Source organism: Eubalaena glacialis, chromosome 1 (assembly GCF_028564815.1).
Source record: "Eubalaena glacialis isolate mEubGla1 chromosome 1, mEubGla1.1.hap2.+ XY, whole genome shotgun sequence".
Lineage (NCBI taxonomy): Eukaryota > Metazoa > Chordata > Mammalia > Artiodactyla > Balaenidae > Eubalaena > Eubalaena glacialis.
The window spans coordinates 91,910,352-91,927,973 of NC_083716.1; the positions used below are offsets into that span (position 1 = coordinate 91,910,352).

At 74.2% G+C, this 17,622-nt stretch overlaps 11 non-coding genes and 6 pseudogenes across 11 annotated transcripts; all 17 read right to left on the bottom strand.

Annotated features, from left to right (window-relative positions):
- Nucleotides 1-594: 594 nt before the first annotated feature.
- On the bottom strand, nucleotides 595-713 carry LOC133074937 (5S ribosomal RNA; annotated as a pseudogene).
- Nucleotides 714-1,623: 910 nt separating this feature from the next.
- Nucleotides 1,624-1,742, bottom strand: LOC133080477 (5S ribosomal RNA). The gene has a single exon (XR_009698506.1). It is a non-coding gene; the product is annotated as a 5S ribosomal RNA (ribosomal RNA).
- Nucleotides 1,743-2,652: 910 nt separating this feature from the next.
- LOC133074939 (5S ribosomal RNA) lies at nucleotides 2,653-2,771 on the bottom strand (annotated as a pseudogene).
- Nucleotides 2,772-3,717: 946 nt separating this feature from the next.
- Nucleotides 3,718-3,836, bottom strand: LOC133104235 (5S ribosomal RNA). Its single transcript, XR_009703502.1, has one exon. It is a non-coding gene; the product is annotated as a 5S ribosomal RNA (ribosomal RNA).
- Nucleotides 3,837-4,783: 947 nt separating this feature from the next.
- On the bottom strand, nucleotides 4,784-4,902 carry LOC133080532 (5S ribosomal RNA). The gene has a single exon (XR_009698527.1). It is a non-coding gene; the product is annotated as a 5S ribosomal RNA (ribosomal RNA).
- A 918-nt stretch (nucleotides 4,903-5,820) lies between these two features.
- On the bottom strand, nucleotides 5,821-5,939 carry LOC133080584 (5S ribosomal RNA). The gene has a single exon (XR_009698548.1). It is a non-coding gene; the product is annotated as a 5S ribosomal RNA (ribosomal RNA).
- Nucleotides 5,940-6,857: 918 nt separating this feature from the next.
- On the bottom strand, nucleotides 6,858-6,976 carry LOC133080630 (5S ribosomal RNA). Its single transcript, XR_009698560.1, has one exon. It is a non-coding gene; the product is annotated as a 5S ribosomal RNA (ribosomal RNA).
- A 908-nt stretch (nucleotides 6,977-7,884) lies between these two features.
- Nucleotides 7,885-8,003, bottom strand: LOC133074945 (5S ribosomal RNA; annotated as a pseudogene).
- A 946-nt stretch (nucleotides 8,004-8,949) lies between these two features.
- LOC133104241 (5S ribosomal RNA) lies at nucleotides 8,950-9,068 on the bottom strand. Its single transcript, XR_009703503.1, has one exon. It is a non-coding gene; the product is annotated as a 5S ribosomal RNA (ribosomal RNA).
- A 947-nt stretch (nucleotides 9,069-10,015) lies between these two features.
- LOC133080669 (5S ribosomal RNA) lies at nucleotides 10,016-10,134 on the bottom strand. The gene has a single exon (XR_009698575.1). It is a non-coding gene; the product is annotated as a 5S ribosomal RNA (ribosomal RNA).
- Nucleotides 10,135-11,052: 918 nt separating this feature from the next.
- Nucleotides 11,053-11,171, bottom strand: LOC133080720 (5S ribosomal RNA). The gene has a single exon (XR_009698594.1). It is a non-coding gene; the product is annotated as a 5S ribosomal RNA (ribosomal RNA).
- Nucleotides 11,172-12,082: 911 nt separating this feature from the next.
- LOC133074949 (5S ribosomal RNA) lies at nucleotides 12,083-12,201 on the bottom strand (annotated as a pseudogene).
- Nucleotides 12,202-13,111: 910 nt separating this feature from the next.
- Nucleotides 13,112-13,230, bottom strand: LOC133080792 (5S ribosomal RNA). Its single transcript, XR_009698609.1, has one exon. It is a non-coding gene; the product is annotated as a 5S ribosomal RNA (ribosomal RNA).
- A 910-nt stretch (nucleotides 13,231-14,140) lies between these two features.
- LOC133074953 (5S ribosomal RNA) lies at nucleotides 14,141-14,259 on the bottom strand (annotated as a pseudogene).
- Nucleotides 14,260-15,205: 946 nt separating this feature from the next.
- On the bottom strand, nucleotides 15,206-15,324 carry LOC133080882 (5S ribosomal RNA). The gene has a single exon (XR_009698621.1). It is a non-coding gene; the product is annotated as a 5S ribosomal RNA (ribosomal RNA).
- A 918-nt stretch (nucleotides 15,325-16,242) lies between these two features.
- Nucleotides 16,243-16,361, bottom strand: LOC133080917 (5S ribosomal RNA). Its single transcript, XR_009698632.1, has one exon. It is a non-coding gene; the product is annotated as a 5S ribosomal RNA (ribosomal RNA).
- Nucleotides 16,362-17,268: 907 nt separating this feature from the next.
- LOC133074955 (5S ribosomal RNA) lies at nucleotides 17,269-17,387 on the bottom strand (annotated as a pseudogene).
- Between the last annotated feature and the right edge of the window lie 235 nt (nucleotides 17,388-17,622).

Here is a 17,622-nt window from a genome sequence, read left to right on the forward strand (position 1 = left end):
GTTAGGCGCAGCCCGGCCACGGCCGGGCCGGCCCTCCGGCCGGGCAGCAGCTGGCCCGAAGCCACTGGGAGCCACCATGGAGTGGGCACGGCCCCTTAGCCCCAGCAAGGCCCCCCCTTGCCCCTACGCCGCCCGCCGAGCACAGGACCCCGGCCCTGGTGGACGGCAGGCCCGGAGAAGCGGCCCCGGCCCCCGCCCCCGCTCCCGCCCCCGGCCGTGGCGAAACGGCGGAGGGGGGGCTTTTTCCGGAGGGAGCTGTGGAGAGACACACGGGCAGACAGGGGGCTGCGGCGCGGCTGGGCTCCGGTGGGGGCGGCCAAGTGCAGGTCGAGGGCTTCGTGGGCCGCACGGACGGTACCCCGGCCTGCGGCGGAGTCTGGGTCCGGGCCAGCCACCACGGGAGCGGCTGGGGTGGCGGCTGCCTTCCAGGGCCGCATTCTGGCCGCATGTCCAGCCAGCTCGGCGGGGAGCGATCCCTCCGGCGCGCTGTGTTGGGAGGGACGTGAGGAGGTGAGGCCTGCAGCGGTGCTCAGCGGGGCGGAGGCGGCCTCGGCCGCGGGCCACTAAATGTCAAGGCAGAGCGGGAGGCAAAAAAGCCTACAGCACTCGGTATTCCCATGTGGTCTCCCATCCAGGTACGAAACAGGCCAGACCCTGATTAGCTTCCGAGATCAGACGAGGTGTGGTGCGTTCAGGGAGGTGTGGCCGTAGAATGCAGCGGGGGCCACGGTGTGCCTCTTGAGGCTTAGCTTCGCTGGTGCTGGCGACTTACCGCCAGCCCGGCAGCCAACCCTCTCCGGCGCGGCCCTGCCGTCCGCCCAGGCAAGCGACAGGAGGCCTCGAGGGCCCGGGGGTGGTGGAGTTGTGGGCGACTTCGCAGCTCAGGTCAGGCGGGACCCTCCAGGCCTGTAGGCGCTTGGCCCTCCGCCCCAGAGCCGCTCAACGCTCACAGGACTTGGCCCCGGAGACTTAAGGGCCTGTGGCCCTCGGTCCCTTGTGCATTCCCCACCCTGTCAATCCACACAGTGCTAGGCGCAGCCCAGCCACGGCCTGGCCGGCCCGCCTGCCCAACGGCAGTTGGCCCGAAGCCACTGGGAGCCACCATTGAGCCGGCACGGCCCCTTAGACACAGCAACGCCACCCTTGCCCCCACGCCAACTGCCGAGCAAAGTTCCCGGCGCCTGGTGTCTAGCCAGCCCAGCGAACCGGTCCCAGCCCACGACCCCGCTCCCACTCTCGGCCGTGGCGAAGTGGCAAAGGGTGGGCTTTTTCCGGAGGGAGCTGTGGAGAGACACACGGGCAGACAGGGGGCTGCGGCGCGGCTGGGCTCCGGTGGGGGCGGCCAAGTGCAGGTCGAGGGCTTCGTGGGCCGCACGGACGGCACCCCGGCCTGCGGCGGAGTCTGGGTCCGGGCCAGCCACCACGGGAGCGGCTGGGGTGGCGGCTGCCTTCCAGGGCCGCCTTCTGGCCGCCTGGCCGGCCAGGTCGGCGCGGAGCGCCCCCTCTGGCGCGCTGTGGTGGGAGGGGCCGGAGGAGGTGGGGCCTGCAGCGCTGCCCGGCGGGGGCCGGGGCGGGGGCGGAGGCGGCGGGCGACTAAAGGAGAAGGCGGAGCGGGAGGCAAAAAGCCTACAGCACCCGGTATTCCCAGGCGGTCTCCCATCCAAGTACTAACCAGGCCCGACCCTGCTTAGCTTCCGAGATCAGACGAGATCGGGCGCGTTCAGGGTGGTATGGCCGTAGACGCAGGAGGGGCCCGCGCGGTACCTCTTGAGGCCCAGCTTCGCTGGCGCCTGCGCCTTACCGCCATGCCGGCGGACAGCCCTCTCCCGCAGGGCCCTGCCGCCCGCCCAGGCAGGCGACAGGAGGCCTCGGGGACCCGGGGGTGGCGGAGTGGTGGGCCACCTCGCAGCCCAGGGCGGGCGGGACGCTCCAGGCCCGTCGGCGCTTGGCGCCCCGCCGCAGATCCCGCTCGACGCTCACAGGGACGCGGCCCCGGAGGCTTCAGGGCCCGGCGGCCGCGGTCCCTTGGGCATCCCCCCCTGCCCGCCCACGCGGAGTTAGGCGCAGCCCGGCCACGGCCGGGCCGGCCCTCCGGCCGGGCAGCAGCTGGCCCGAAGCCACTGGGAGCCACCATGGAGTGGGCACGGCCCCTTAGCCCCAGCAAGGCCCCCCCTTGCCCCCACGCCGCCCGCCGAGCACAGGACCCCGGCCCTGGTGGCCGGCAGGCCCGGAGAAGCGGCCCCGGCCCCCGCCCCCGCTCCCGCCCCCGGCCGTGGCGAAACGGCGGAGTGGGGGGCTTTTTCCGGAGGGAGCTGTGGAGAGACACACGGGCAGACAGGGGGCTGCGGCGCGGCTGGGCTCCGGTGGGGGCGGCCAAGTGCAGGTCGAGGGCCTCGCGGGCCGCACGGACGGCACCCCGGCCTGCGGCGGAGTCTGGGTCCGGGCCAGCCACCACGGGAGCGGCTGGGGTGGCGGCTGCCTTCCACGGCCGCATTCTGGCCGCATGTCCAGCCAGCTCGGCGGGGAGCGATCCCTCCGGCGCGCTGTGTTGGGAGGGACGTGAGGAGGTGAGGCCTGCAGCGGTGCTCAGCGGGGGCGGAGGCGGCCTCGGCCGCGGGCCACTAAATGTCAAGGCGGAGCGGGAGGCAAAAAAGCCTACAGCACTCGGTATTCCCATGTGGTCTCCCATCCAGGTACGAAACAGGCCAGACCCTGATTAGCTTCCGAGATCAGACGAGGTGTGGTGCGTTCAGGGAGGTGTGGCCGTAGAATGCAGCGGGGGCCACGGTGTGCCTCTTGAGGCTTAGCTTCGCTGGTGCTGGCGACTTACCGCCAGCCCGGCAGCCAACCCTCTCCGGCGCGGCCCTGCCGTCCGCCCAGGCAAGCGACAGGAGGCCTCGAGGGCCCGGGGGTGGTGGAGTTGTGGGCGACTTCGCAGCTCAGGTCAGGCGGGACCCTCCAGGCCTGTAGGCGCTTGGCCCTCCGCCCCAGAGCCGCTCAACGCTCACAGGACTTGGCCCCGGAGGCTTAAGGGCCTGTGGCCCTCGGTCCCTTGTGCATTCCCCACCCTGTCAATCCACACAGTGCTAGGCGCAGCCCAGCCACGGCCTGGCCGGCCCGCCTGCCCAACGGCAGTTGGCCCGAAGCCACTGGGAGCCACCATTGAGCCGGCACGGCCCCTTAGACACAGCAACGCCACCCTTGCCCCCACGCCAACTGCCGAGCAAAGTTCCCGGCGCCTGGTGTCTAGCCAGCCCAGCGAACCGGTCCCAGCCCACGACCCCGCTCCCACTCTCGGCCGTGGCGAAGTGGCAAAGGGTGGGCTTTTTCCGGAGGGAGCTGTGGAGAGACACACGGGCAGACAGGGGGCTGCGGCGCGGCTGGGCTCCGGTGGGGGCGGCCAAGTGCAGGTCGAGGGCTTCGTGGGCCGCACGGACGGCACCCCGGCCTGCGGCGGAGTCTGGGTCCGGGCCAGCCACCACGGGAGCGGCTGGGGTGGCGGCTGCCTTCCAGGGCCGCCTTCTGGCCGCCTGGCCGGCCAGGCCGGCGCGGAGCGCCCCCTCTGGCGCGCTGTGGTGGGAGGGGCCGGAGGAGGTGGGGCCTGCAGCGCTGCCCGGCGGGGGCGGGGGCGGGGGCGGAGGCAGCGGCCTCGGCCTCGGCCTCGGCCTCGGCCTAGGCCGCGGGCGACTAAAGGAGAAGGCGGAGCGGGAGGCAAAAAGCCTACAGCACCCGGTATTCCCAGGCGGTCTCCCATCCAAGTACTAACCAGGCCCGACCCTGCTTAGCTTCCGAGATCAGACGAGATCGGGCGCGTTCAGGGTGGTATCGCCGTAGACGCAGGAGGGGCCCGCGCGGTGCATCTTGAGGCCCAGCTTCGCTGGCGCCTGCGCCTTTCCGCCATGCCGGCGGCCAGCCCTCTCCGGCAGGGCCCTGCCGCCCGCCCAGGCAGGCGACAGGAGGCCTCGGGGACCCGGGGGTGGCGGAGTGGTGGGCCACCTCGCAGCCCAGGGCGGGCGGGACGCTCCAGGCCCGTCGGCGCTTGGCGCCCCGCCGCAGATCCCGCTCGACGCTCACAGGGACGCGGCCCCGGAGGCTTCAGGGCCCGGCGGCCGCGGTCCCTTGGGCATCCCCCCCTGCCCGCCCACGCGGAGTTAGGCGCAGCCCGGCCACGGCCGGGCCGGCCCTCCGGCCGGGCAGCAGCTGGCCCGAAGCCACTGGGAGCCACCATGGAGTGGGCACGGCCCCTTAGCCCCAGCAAGGCCCCCCCTTGCCCCCACGCCGCCCGCCGAGCACAGGACCCCGGCCCTGGTGGACGGCAGGCCCGGAGAAGCGGCCCCGGCCCCCGCCCCCGCTCCCGCCCCCGGCCGTGGCGAAACGGCGGAGGGGGGGCTTTTTCCGGAGGGAGCTGTGGAGAGACACACGGGCAGACAGGGGGCTGCGGCGCGGCTGGGCTCCGGTGGGGGCGGCCAAGTGCAGGTCGAGGGCCTCGCGGGCCGCACGGACGGCACCCCGGCCTGCGGCGGAGTCTGGGTCCGGGCCAGCCACCACGGGAGCGGCTGGGGTGGCGGCTGCCTTCCAGGGCCGCCTTCTGGCCACCTGGCCGGCCAGGCCGGCGCGGAGCGCCCCCTCTGGCGCGCTGTGGTGGGAGGGGCCGGAGGAGGTGGGGCCTGCAGCGCTGCCCGGCGGGGGCGGGGGCGGGGGCGGAGGCAGCGGCCTCGGCCTCGGCCTCGGCCTCGGCCTAGGCCGCGGGCGACTAAAGGAGAAGGCGGAGCGGGAGGCAAAAAGCCTACAGCACCCGGTATTCCCAGGCGGTCTCCCATCCAAGTACTAACCAGGCCCGACCCTGCTTAGCTTCCGAGATCAGACGAGATCGGGCGCGTTCAGGGTGGTATGGCCGTAGACGTTAAGAGGGGCCCGCGGAGTGCCTCTTGAGGCCCAGCTTCGCTGGCGCTTGCGCCTCCCCGCCAGCCCGGCGGCCAGCCCGCCCCGGCAGGGCCCCGCCGCCCGCCCAGGCAGGGCAACGGCGGCCTCGGGTACCAGGGGGGTGGCGGAGGGTTCGGCGACCTCCCAGCCCAGGGCGGGCGGGACCCACCAAACCGTTCGGCGCTTGGCGCCCCGCCCCAGATCCCGCACGTCGCTCACAGGGACGTGGCCCCGGAGGCTTCAGGGCCCGGGGCCCGCGGTCCCTTGGGCCTCCCCTCTGCCCGCCCACGCGGCGCTAGGCGCAGCCCAGCCGCAGCCCGGGCCGGCCCTCCTGCCCGACGGCAGTCGGCCCTTAACCCACTGGGAGCCACCATTGAGTCGGCACGGCCCCTTAGCCCCAGCAAGGCCACCCTTGCCCCCACGCCACCCGCCGAGCACAGGACCCGGCGCCTTGTGGCCGGCCGGCCCGGAGCACCGGCCCCGGCCCCCGCCCCCGCTCCCGCCCCCGGCCGTGGCGAAACGGCGGAGGGGGGGCTTTTTCCGGAGGGAGCTGTGGAGAGACACACCGGCAGATAGGTGGCTGCGCCGGGGCTGGGCGCTGGTGGGGGCGGCCAGGTGCAGGTCAAGGGGCTCGCGGGCCGCACGGCCGGCACCCGGGCCTGAGGCGGAGTCTGGGTTCAGGCCAGCCACCCCGGGAGCGGCTGGGATGCGGCTGCCTTCCAGGGCCGCCTTCTGGCCGCCTGGCCGGCCAGGCAGGCGGAGAGCGCCCCCTCTGGCGCGCTGTGGTGGGAGGGGCCGGAGGAGGTGGGGCCTGCAGCGGTGCCCGGCGGGGGCGGGGGCGGGGGCGGGGGCGGAGGCGGCGGGCGACTAAAGGAGAAGGCGGAGCGGGAGGCAAAAAGCCTACAGCACCCGGTATTCCCAGGCGGTCTCCCATCCAAGTACTAACCAGGCCCGACCCTGCTTAGCTTCCGAGATCAGACGAGATCGGGCGCGTTCAGGGTGGTATGGCCGTAGACGTTAAGAGGGGCCCGCGGAGTGCCTCTTGAGGCCCAGCTTCGCTGGCGGTTGCGCCTCCCCGCCAGCCCGGCGGCCAGCCCGCCCCGGCAGGGCCCCGCCGCCCGCCCAGGCAGGGCAACGGCGGCCTCGGGTACCAGGGGGGTGGCGGAGGGTTCGGCGACCTCCCAGCCCAGGGCGGGCGGGACCCACCAAACCGTTCGGCGCTTGGCGCCCCGCCCCAGATCCCGCACGTCGCTCACAGGGACGTGGCCCCGGAGGCTTCAGGGCCCGGGGCCCGCGGTCCCTTGGGCCTCCCCTCTGCCCGCCCACGCGGCGCTAGGCGCAGCCCAGCCGCAGCCCGGGCCGGCCCTCCTGCCCGACGGCAGTCGGCCCTTAACCCACTGGGAGCCACCATTGAGTCGGCACGGCCCCTTAGCCCCAGCAAGGCCACCCTTGCCCCCACGCCACCCGCCGAGCACAGGACCCGGCGCCTTGTGGCCGGCCGGCCCGGAGCACCGGCCCCGGCCCCCGCCCCCGCTCCCGCCCCCGGCCGTGGCGAAACGGCGGAGGGGGGGCTTTTTCCGGAGGGAGCTGTGGAGAGACACACCGGCAGATAGGTGGCTGCGCCGGGGCTGGGCGCTGGTGGGGGCGGCCAGGTGCAGGTCAAGGGGCTCGCGGGCTGCACGGCCGGCACCCGGGCCTGAGGCGGAGTCTGGGTTCAGGCCAGCCACCCCGGGAGCGGCTGGGATGCGGCTGCCTTCCAGGGCCGCCTTCTGGCCGCCTGGCCGGCCAGGCAGGCGGAGAGCGCCCCCTCTGGCGCGCTGTGGTGGGAGGGGCCGGAGGAGGTGGGGCCTGCAGCGGTGCCCGGCGGGGGCGGGGGCGGGGGCGGGGGCGGAGGCGGCGGGCGACTAAAGGAGAAGGCGGAGCGGGAGGCAAAAAGCCTACAGCACCCGGTATTCCCAGGCGGTCTCCCATCCAAGTACTAACCAGGCCCGACCCTGCTTAGCTTCCGAGATCAGACGAGATCGGGCGCGTTCAGGGTGGTATGGCCGTAGACGCAGGAGGGGCCCGCGCGGTGCCTCTTGAGGCCCAGCTTCGCTGGCGCCTGCGCCTTACCGCCATGCCGGCGGCCAGCCCTCTCCGGCAGGGCCCTGCCGCCCGCCCAGGCAGGCGACAGGAGGCCTCGGGGACCCGGGGGTGGCGGAGTGGTGGGCCACCTCGCAGCCCAGGGCGGGCGGGACGCTCCAGGCCCGTCGGCGCTTGGCGCCCCGCCGCAGATCCCGCTCGACGCTCACAGGGACGCGGCCCCGGAGGCTTCAGGGCCCGGCGGCCGCGGTCCCTTGGGCATCCCCCCCTGCCCGCCCACGCGGAGTTAGGCGCAGCCCGGCCACGGCCGGGCCGGCCCTCCGGCCGGGCAGCAGCTGGCCCGAAGCCACTGGGAGCCACCATGGAGTGGGCACGGCCCCTTAGCCCCAGCAAGGCCCCCCCTTGCCCCTACGCCGCCCGCCGAGCACAGGACCCCGGCCCTGGTGGACGGCAGGCCCGGAGAAGCGGCCCCGGCCCCCGCCCCCGCTCCCGCCCCCGGCCGTGGCGAAACGGCGGAGGGGGGGCTTTTTCCGGAGGGAGCTGTGGAGAGACACACGGGCAGACAGGGGGCTGCGGCGCGGCTGGGCTCCGGTGGGGGCGGCCAAGTGCAGGTCGAGGGCTTCGTGGGCCGCACGGACGGTACCCCGGCCTGCGGCGGAGTCTGGGTCCGGGCCAGCCACCACGGGAGCGGCTGGGGTGGCGGCTGCCTTCCAGGGCCGCATTCTGGCCGCATGTCCAGCCAGCTCGGCGGGGAGCGATCCCTCCGGCGCGCTGTGTTGGGAGGGACGTGAGGAGGTGAGGCCTGCAGCGGTGCTCAGCGGGGCGGAGGCGGCCTCGGCCGCGGGCCACTAAATGTCAAGGCAGAGCGGGAGGCAAAAAAGCCTACAGCACTCGGTATTCCCATGTGGTCTCCCATCCAGGTACGAAACAGGCCAGACCCTGATTAGCTTCCGAGATCAGACGAGGTGTGGTGCGTTCAGGGAGGTGTGGCCGTAGAATGCAGCGGGGGCCACGGTGTGCCTCTTGAGGCTTAGCTTCGCTGGTGCTGGCGACTTACCGCCAGCCCGGCAGCCAACCCTCTCCGGCGCGGCCCTGCCGTCCGCCCAGGCAAGCGACAGGAGGCCTCGAGGGCCCGGGGGTGGTGGAGTTGTGGGCGACTTCGCAGCTCAGGTCAGGCGGGACCCTCCAGGCCTGTAGGCGCTTGGCCCTCCGCCCCAGAGCCGCTCAACGCTCACAGGACTTGGCCCCGGAGACTTAAGGGCCTGTGGCCCTCGGTCCCTTGTGCATTCCCCACCCTGTCAATCCACACAGTGCTAGGCGCAGCCCAGCCACGGCCTGGCCGGCCCGCCTGCCCAACGGCAGTTGGCCCGAAGCCACTGGGAGCCACCATTGAGCCGGCACGGCCCCTTAGACACAGCAACGCCACCCTTGCCCCCACGCCAACTGCCGAGCAAAGTTCCCGGCGCCTGGTGTCTAGCCAGCCCAGCGAACCGGTCCCAGCCCACGACCCCGCTCCCACTCTCGGCCGTGGCGAAGTGGCAAAGGGTGGGCTTTTTCCGGAGGGAGCTGTGGAGAGACACACGGGCAGACAGGGGGCTGCGGCGCGGCTGGGCTCCGGTGGGGGCGGCCAAGTGCAGGTCGAGGGCTTCGTGGGCCGCACGGACGGCACCCCGGCCTGCGGCGGAGTCTGGGTCCGGGCCAGCCACCACGGGAGCGGCTGGGGTGGCGGCTGCCTTCCAGGGCCGCCTTCTGGCCGCCTGGCCGGCCAGGTCGGCGCGGAGCGCCCCCTCTGGCGCGCTGTGGTGGGAGGGGCCGGAGGAGGTGGGGCCTGCAGCGCTGCCCGGCGGGGGCGGGGGCGGGGGCGGAGGCAGCGGCCTCGGCCTCGGCCTCGGCCTCGGCCTAGGCCGCGGGCGACTAAAGGAGAAGGCGGAGCGGGAGGCAAAAAGCCTACAGCACCCGGTATTCCCAGGCGGTCTCCCATCCAAGTACTAACCAGGCCCGACCCTGCTTAGCTTCCGAGATCAGACGAGATCGGGCGCGTTCAGGGTGGTATCGCCGTAGACGCAGGAGGGGCCCGCGCGGTGCATCTTGAGGCCCAGCTTCGCTGGCGCCTGCGCCTTTCCGCCATGCCGGCGGCCAGCCCTCTCCGGCAGGGCCCTGCCGCCCGCCCAGGCAGGCGACAGGAGGCCTCGGGGACCCGGGGGTGGCGGAGTGGTGGGCCACCTCGCAGCCCAGGGCGGGCGGGACGCTCCAGGCCCGTCGGCGCTTGGCGCCCCGCCGCAGATCCCGCTCGACGCTCACAGGGACGCGGCCCCGGAGGCTTCAGGGCCCGGCGGCCGCGGTCCCTTGGGCATCCCCCCCTGCCCGCCCACGCGGAGTTAGGCGCAGCCCGGCCACGGCCGGGCCGGCCCTCCGGCCGGGCAGCAGCTGGCCCGAAGCCACTGGGAGCCACCATGGAGTGGGCACGGCCCCTTAGCCCCAGCAAGGCCCCCCCTTGCCCCCACGCCGCCCGCCGAGCACAGGACCCCGGCCCTGGTGGACGGCAGGCCCGGAGAAGCGGCCCCGGCCCCCGCCCCCGCTCCCGCCCCCGGCCGTGGCGAAACGGCGGAGGGGGGGCTTTTTCCGGAGGGAGCTGTGGAGAGACACACGGGCAGACAGGGGGCTGCGGCGCGGCTGGGCTCCGGTGGGGGCGGCCAAGTGCAGGTCGAGGGCCTCGCGGGCCGCACGGACGGCACCCCGGCCTGCGGCGGAGTCTGGGTCCGGGCCAGCCACCACGGGAGCGGCTGGGGTGGCGGCTGCCTTCCAGGGCCGCCTTCTGGCCACCTGGCCGGCCAGGCCGGCGCGGAGCGCCCCCTCTGGCGCGCTGTGGTGGGAGGGGCCGGAGGAGGTGGGGCCTGCAGCGCTGCCCGGCGGGGGCGGGGGCGGGGGCGGAGGCAGCGGCCTCGGCCTCGGCCTCGGCCTCGGCCTAGGCCGCGGGCGACTAAAGGAGAAGGCGGAGCGGGAGGCAAAAAGCCTACAGCACCCGGTATTCCCAGGCGGTCTCCCATCCAAGTACTAACCAGGCCCGACCCTGCTTAGCTTCCGAGATCAGACGAGATCGGGCGCGTTCAGGGTGGTATGGCCGTAGACGTTAAGAGGGGCCCGCGGAGTGCCTCTTGAGGCCCAGCTTCGCTGGCGCTTGCGCCTCCCCGCCAGCCCGGCGGCCAGCCCGCCCCGGCAGGGCCCCGCCGCCCGCCCAGGCAGGGCAACGGCGGCCTCGGGTACCAGGGGGGTGGCGGAGGGTTCGGCGACCTCCCAGCCCAGGGCGGGCGGGACCCACCAAACCGTTCGGCGCTTGGCGCCCCGCCCCAGATCCCGCACGTCGCTCACAGGGACGTGGCCCCGGAGGCTTCAGGGCCCGGGGCCCGCGGTCCCTTGGGCCTCCCCTCTGCCCGCCCACGCGGCGCTAGGCGCAGCCCAGCCGCAGCCCGGGCCGGCCCTCCTGCCCGACGGCAGTCGGCCCTTAACCCACTGGGAGCCACCATTGAGTCGGCACGGCCCCTTAGCCCCAGCAAGGCCACCCTTGCCCCCACGCCACCCGCCGAGCACAGGACCCGGCGCCTTGTGGCCGGCCGGCCCGGAGCACCGGCCCCGGCCCCCGCCCCCGCTCCCGCCCCCGGCCGTGGCGAAACGGCGGAGGGGGGGCTTTTTCCGGAGGGAGCTGTGGAGAGACACACCGGCAGATAGGTGGCTGCGCCGGGGCTGGGCGCTGGTGGGGGCGGCCAGGTGCAGGTCAAGGGGCTCGCGGGCCGCACGGCCGGCACCCGGGCCTGAGGCGGAGTCTGGGTTCAGGCCAGCCACCCCGGGAGCGGCTGGGATGCGGCTGCCTTCCAGGGCCGCCTTCTGGCCGCCTGGCCGGCCAGGCAGGCGGAGAGCGCCCCCTCTGGCGCGCTGTGGTGGGAGGGGCCGGAGGAGGTGGGGCCTGCAGCGGTGCCCGGCGGGGGCGGGGGCGGGGGCGGGGGCGGAGGCGGCGGGCGACTAAAGGAGAAGGCGGAGCGGGAGGCAAAAAGCCTACAGCACCCGGTATTCCCAGGCGGTCTCCCATCCAAGTACTAACCAGGCCCGACCCTGCTTAGCTTCCGAGATCAGACGAGATCGGGCGCGTTCAGGGTGGTATGGCCGTAGACGTTAAGAGGGGCCCGCGGAGTGCCTCTTGAGGCCCAGCTTCGCTGGCGGTTGCGCCTCCCCGCCAGCCCGGCGGCCAGCCCGCCCCGGCAGGGCCCCGCCGCCCGCCCAGGCAGGGCAACGGCGGCCTCGGGTACCAGGGGGGTGGCGGAGGGTTCGGCGACCTCCCAGCCCAGGGCGGGCGGGACCCACCAAACCGTTCGGCGCTTGGCGCCCCGCCCCAGATCCCGCACGTCGCTCACAGGGACGTGGCCCCGGAGACTTCAGGGCCCGGGGCCCGCGGTCCCTTGGGCCTCCCCTCTGCCCGCCCACGCGGCGCTAGGCGCAGCCCAGCCGCAGCCCGGGCCGGCCCTCCTGCCCGACGGCAGTCGGCCCTTAACCCACTGGGAGCCACCATGGAGTGGGCACGGCCCCTTAGCCCCAGCAAGGCCCCCCCTTGCCCCTACGCCGCCCGCCGAGCACAGGACCCCGGCCCTGGTGGACGGCAGGCCCGGAGAAGCGGCCCCGGCCCCCGCCCCCGCTCCCGCCCCCGGCCGTGGCGAAACGGCGGAGGGGGGGCTTTTTCCGGAGGGAGCTGTGGAGAGACACACGGGCAGACAGGGGGCTGCGGCGCGGCTGGGCTCCGGTGGGGGCGGCCAAGTGCAGGTCGAGGGCTTCGTGGGCCGCACGGACGGTACCCCGGCCTGCGGCGGAGTCTGGGTCCGGGCCAGCCACCACGGGAGCGGCTGGGGTGGCGGCTGCCTTCCAGGGCCGCATTCTGGCCGCATGTCCAGCCAGCTCGGCGGGGAGCGATCCCTCCGGCGCGCTGTGTTGGGAGGGACGTGAGGAGGTGAGGCCTGCAGCGGTGCTCAGCGGGGCGGAGGCGGCCTCGGCCGCGGGCCACTAAATGTCAAGGCAGAGCGGGAGGCAAAAAAGCCTACAGCACTCGGTATTCCCATGTGGTCTCCCATCCAGGTACGAAACAGGCCAGACCCTGATTAGCTTCCGAGATCAGACGAGGTGTGGTGCGTTCAGGGAGGTGTGGCCGTAGAATGCAGCGGGGGCCACGGTGTGCCTCTTGAGGCTTAGCTTCGCTGGTGCTGGCGACTTACCGCCAGCCCGGCAGCCAACCCTCTCCGGCGCGGCCCTGCCATCCGCCCAGGCAAGCGACAGGAGGCCTCGAGGGCCCGGGGGTGGTGGAGTTGTGGGCGACTTCGCAGCTCAGGTCAGGCGGGACCCTCCAGGCCTGTAGGCGCTTGGCCCTCCGCCCCAGAGCCGCTCAACGCTCACAGGACTTGGCCCCGGAGACTTAAGGGCCTGTGGCCCTCGGTCCCTTGTGCATTCCCCACCCTGTCAATCCACACAGTGCTAGGCGCAGCCCAGCCACGGCCTGGCCGGCCCGCCTGCCCAACGGCAGTTGGCCCGAAGCCACTGGGAGCCACCATTGAGCCGGCACGGCCCCTTAGACACAGCAACGCCACCCTTGCCCCCACGCCAACTGCCGAGCAAAGTTCCCGGCGCCTGGTGTCTAGCCAGCCCAGCGAACCGGTCCCAGCCCACGACCCCGCTCCCACTCTCGGCCGTGGCGAAGTGGCAAAGGGTGGGCTTTTTCCGGAGGGAGCTGTGGAGAGACACACGGGCAGACAGGGGGCTGCGGCGCGGCTGGGCTCCGGTGGGGGCGGCCAAGTGCAGGTCGAGGGCTTCGTGGGCCGCACGGACGGCACCCCGGCCTGCGGCGGAGTCTGGGTCCGGGCCAGCCACCACGGGAGCGGCTGGGGTGGCGGCTGCCTTCCAGGGCCGCCTTCTGGCCGCCTGGCCGGCCAGGTCGGCGCGGAGCGCCCCCTCTGGCGCGCTGTGGTGGGAGGGGCCGGAGGAGGTGGGGCCTGCAGCGCTGCCCGGCGGGGGCCGGGGCGGGGGCGGAGGCGGCGGGCGACTAAAGGAGAAGGCGGAGCGGGAGGCAAAAAGCCTACAGCACCCGGTATTCCCAGGCGGTCTCCCATCCAAGTACTAACCAGGCCCGACCCTGCTTAGCTTCCGAGATCAGACGAGATCGGGCGCGTTCAGGGTGGTATGGCCGTAGACGCAGGAGGGGCCCGCGCGGTACCTCTTGAGGCCCAGCTTCGCTGGCGCCTGCGCCTTACCGCCATGCCGGCGGACAGCCCTCTCCCGCAGGGCCCTGCCGCCCGCCCAGGCAGGCGACAGGAGGCCTCGGGGACCCGGGGGTGGCGGAGTGGTGGGCCACCTCGCAGCCCAGGGCGGGCGGGACGCTCCAGGCCCGTCGGCGCTTGGCGCCCCGCCGCAGATCCCGCTCGACGCTCACAGGGACGCGGCCCCGGAGGCTTCAGGGCCCGGCGGCCGCGGTCCCTTGGGCATCCCCCCCTGCCCGCCCACGCGGAGTTAGGCGCAGCCCGGCCACGGCCGGGCCGGCCCTCCGGCCGGGCAGCAGCTGGCCCGAAGCCACTGGGAGCCACCATGGAGTGGGCACGGCCCCTTAGCCCCAGCAAGGCCCCCCCTTGCCCCCACGCCGCCCGCCGAGCACAGGACCCCGGCCCTGGTGGCCGGCAGGCCCGGAGAAGCGGCCCCGGCCCCCGCCCCCGCTCCCGCCCCCGGCCGTGGCGAAACGGCGGAGGGGGGGGCTTTTTCCGGAGGGAGCTGTGGAGAGACACACGGGCAGACAGGGGGCTGCGGCGCGGCTGGGCTCCGGTGGGGGCGGCCAAGTGCAGGTCGAGGGCCTCGCGGGCCGCACGGACGGCACCCCGGCCTGCGGCGGAGTCTGGGTCCGGGCCAGCCACCACGGGAGCGGCTGGGGTGGCGGCTGCCTTCCAGGGCCGCATTCTGGCCGCATGTCCAGCCAGCTCGGCGGGGAGCGATCCCTCCGGCGCGCTGTGTTGGGAGGGACGTGAGGAGGTGAGGCCTGCAGCGGTGCTCAGCGGGGGCGGAGGCGGCCTCGGCCGCGGGCCACTAAATGTCAAGGCGGAGCGGGAGGCAAAAAAGCCTACAGCACTCGGTATTCCCATGTGGTCTCCCATCCAGGTACGAAACAGGCCAGACCCTGATTAGCTTCCGAGATCAGACGAGGTGTGGTGCGTTCAGGGAGGTGTGGCCGTAGAATGCAGCGGGGGCCACGGTGTGCCTCTTGAGGCTTAGCTTCGCTGGTGCTGGCGACTTACCGCCAGCCCGGCAGCCAACCCTCTCCGGCGCGGCCCTGCCGTCCGCCCAGGCAAGCGACAGGAGGCCTCGAGGGCCCGGGGGTGGTGGAGTTGTGGGCGACTTCGCAGCTCAGGTCAGGCGGGACCCTCCAGGCCTGTAGGCGCTTGGCCCTCCGCCCCAGAGCCGCTCAACGCTCACAGGACTTGGCCCCGGAGGCTTAAGGGCCTGTGGCCCTCGGTCCCTTGTGCATTCCCCACCCTGTCAATCCACACAGTGCTAGGCGCAGCCCAGCCACGGCCTGGCCGGCCCGCCTGCCCAACGGCAGTTGGCCCGAAGCCACTGGGAGCCACCATTGAGCCGGCACGGCCCCTTAGACACAGCAACGCCACCCTTGCCCCCACGCCAACTGCCGAGCAAAGTTCCCGGCGCCTGGTGTCTAGCCAGCCCAGCGAACCGGTCCCAGCCCACGACCCCGCTCCCACTCTCGGCCGTGGCGAAGTGGCAAAGGGTGGGCTTTTTCCGGAGGGAGCTGTGGAGAGACACACGGGCAGACAGGGGGCTGCGGCGCGGCTGGGCTCCGGTGGGGGCGGCCAAGTGCAGGTCGAGGGCTTCGTGGGCCGCACGGACGGCACCCCGGCCTGCGGCGGAGTCTGGGTCCGGGCCAGCCACCACGGGAGCGGCTGGGGTGGCGGCTGCCTTCCAGGGCCGCCTTCTGGCCGCCTGGCCGGCCAGGCCGGCGCGGAGCGCCCCCTCTGGCGCGCTGTGGTGGGAGGGGCCGGAGGAGGTGGGGCCTGCAGCGCTGCCCGGCGGGGGCGGGGGCGGGGGCGGAGGCAGCGGCCTCGGCCTCGGCCTCGGCCTCGGCCTAGGCCGCGGGCGACTAAAGGAGAAGGCGGAGCGGGAGGCAAAAAGCCTACAGCACCCGGTATTCCCAGGCGGTCTCCCATCCAAGTACTAACCAGGCCCGACCCTGCTTAGCTTCCGAGATCAGACGAGATCGGGCGCGTTCAGGGTGGTATGGCCGTAGACGTTAAGAGGGGCCCGCGGAGTGCCTCTTGAGGCCCAGCTTCGCTGGCGCTTGCGCCTCCCCGCCAGCCCGGCGGCCAGCCCGCCCCGGCAGGGCCCCGCCGCCCGCCCAGGCAGGGCAACGGCGGCCTCGGGTACCAGGGGGGTGGCGGAGGGTTCGGCGACCTCCCAGCCCAGGGCGGGCGGGACCCACCAAACCGTTCGGCGCTTGGCGCCCCGCCCCAGATCCCGCACGTCGCTCACAGGGACGTGGCCCCGGAGGCTTCAGGGCCCGGGGCCCGCGGTCCCTTGGGCCTCCCCTCTGCCCGCCCACGCGGCGCTAGGCGCAGCCCAGCCGCAGCCCGGGCCGGCCCTCCTGCCCGACGGCAGTCGGCCCTTAACCCACTGGGAGCCACCATTGAGTCGGCACGGCCCCTTAGCCCCAGCAAGGCCACCCTTGCCCCCACGCCACCCGCCGAGCACAGGACCCGGCGCCTTGTGGCCGGCCGGCCCGGAGCACCGGCCCCGGCCCCCGCCCCCGCTCCCGCCCCCGGCCGTGGCGAAACGGCGGAGGGGGGGCTTTTTCCGGAGGGAGCTGTGGAGAGACACACCGGCAGATAGGTGGCTGCGCCGGGGCTGGGCGCTGGTGGGGGCGGCCAGGTGCAGGTCAAGGGGCTCGCGGGCCGCACGGCCGGCACCCGGGCCTGAGGCGGAGTCTGGGTTCAGGCCAGCCACCCCGGGAGCGGCTGGGATGCGGCTGCCTTCCAGGGCCGCCTTCTGGCCGCCTGGCCGGCCAGGCAGGCGGAGAGCGCCCCCTCTGGCGCGCTGTGGTGGGAGGGGCCGGAGGAGGTGGGGCCTGCAGCGGTGCCCGGCGGGGGCGGGGGCGGGGGCGGGGGCGGAGGCGGCGGGCGACTAAAGGAGAAGGCGGAGCGGGAGGCAAAAAGCCTACAGCACCCGGTATTCCCAGGCGGTCTCCCATCCAAGTACTAACCAGGCCCGACCCTGCTTAGCTTCCGAGATCAGACGAGATCGGGCGCGTTCAGGGTGGTATGGCCGTAGACGCAGGAGGGGCCCGCGCGGTGCCTCTTGAGGCCCAGCTTCGCTGGCGCCTGCGCCTTACCGCCATGCCGGCGGCCAGCCCTCTCCGGCAGGGCCCTGCCGCCCGCCCAGGCAGGCGACAGGAGGCCTCGGGGACCCGGGGGTGGCGGAGTGGTGGGCCACCTCGCAGCCCAGGGCGGGCGGGACGCTCCAGGCCCGTCGGCGCTTGGCGCCCCGCCGCAGATCCCGCTCGACGCTCACAGGGACGCGGCCCCGGAGGCTTCAGGGCCCGGCGGCCGCGGTCCCTTGGGCATCCCCCCCTGCCCGCCCACGCGGAGTTAGGCGCAGCCCGGCCACGGCCGGGCCGGCCCTCCGGCCGGGCAGCAGCTGGCCCGAAGCCACTGGGAGCCACCATGGAGTGGGCACGGCCCCTTAGCCCCAGCAAGGCCCCCCCTTGCCCCCACGCCGCCCGCCGAGCACAGGACCCCAGCCCTGGTGGACGGCAGGCCCGGGAAGCGGCCCCGGCCCCCGCCCCCGCTCCCGCCCCCGGCCGTGGCGAAACGGCGGAGGGGGGGCTTTTTCCGGAGGGAGCTGTGGAGAGACACACGGGCAGACAGGGGGCTGCGGCGCGGCTGGGCTCCGGTGGGGGCGGCCAAGTGCAGGTCGAGGGCTTCGTGGGCCGCACGGACGGTACCCCGGCCTGCGGCGGAGTCTGGGTCCGGGCCAGCCACCACGGGAGCGGCTGGGGTGGCGGCTGCCTTCCAGGGCCGCATTCTGGCCGCATGTCCAGCCAGCTCGGCGGGGAGCGATCCCTCCGGCGCGCTGTGTTGGGAGGGACGTGAGGAGGTGAGGCCTGCAGCGGTGCTCAGCGGGGCGGAGGCGGCCTCGGCCGCGGGCCACTAAATGTCAAGGCGGAGCGGGAGGCAAAAAAGCCTACAGCACTCGGTATTCCCATGTGGTCTCCCATCCAGGTACGAAACAGGCCAGACCCTGATTAGCTTCCGAGATCAGACGAGGTGTGGTGCGTTCAGGGAGGTGTGGCCGTAGAATGCAGCGGGGGCCACGGTGTGCCTCTTGAGGCTTAGCTTCGCTGGTGCTGGCGACTTACCGCCAGCCCGGCAGCCAACCCTCTCCGGCGCGGCCCTGCCGTCCGCCCAGGCAAGCGACAGGAGGCCTCGAGGGCCCGGGGGTGGTGGAGTTGTGGGCGACTTCGCAGCTCAGGTCAGGCGGGACCCTCCAGGCCTGTAGGCGCTTGGCCCTCCGCCCCAGAGCCGCTCAACCCTC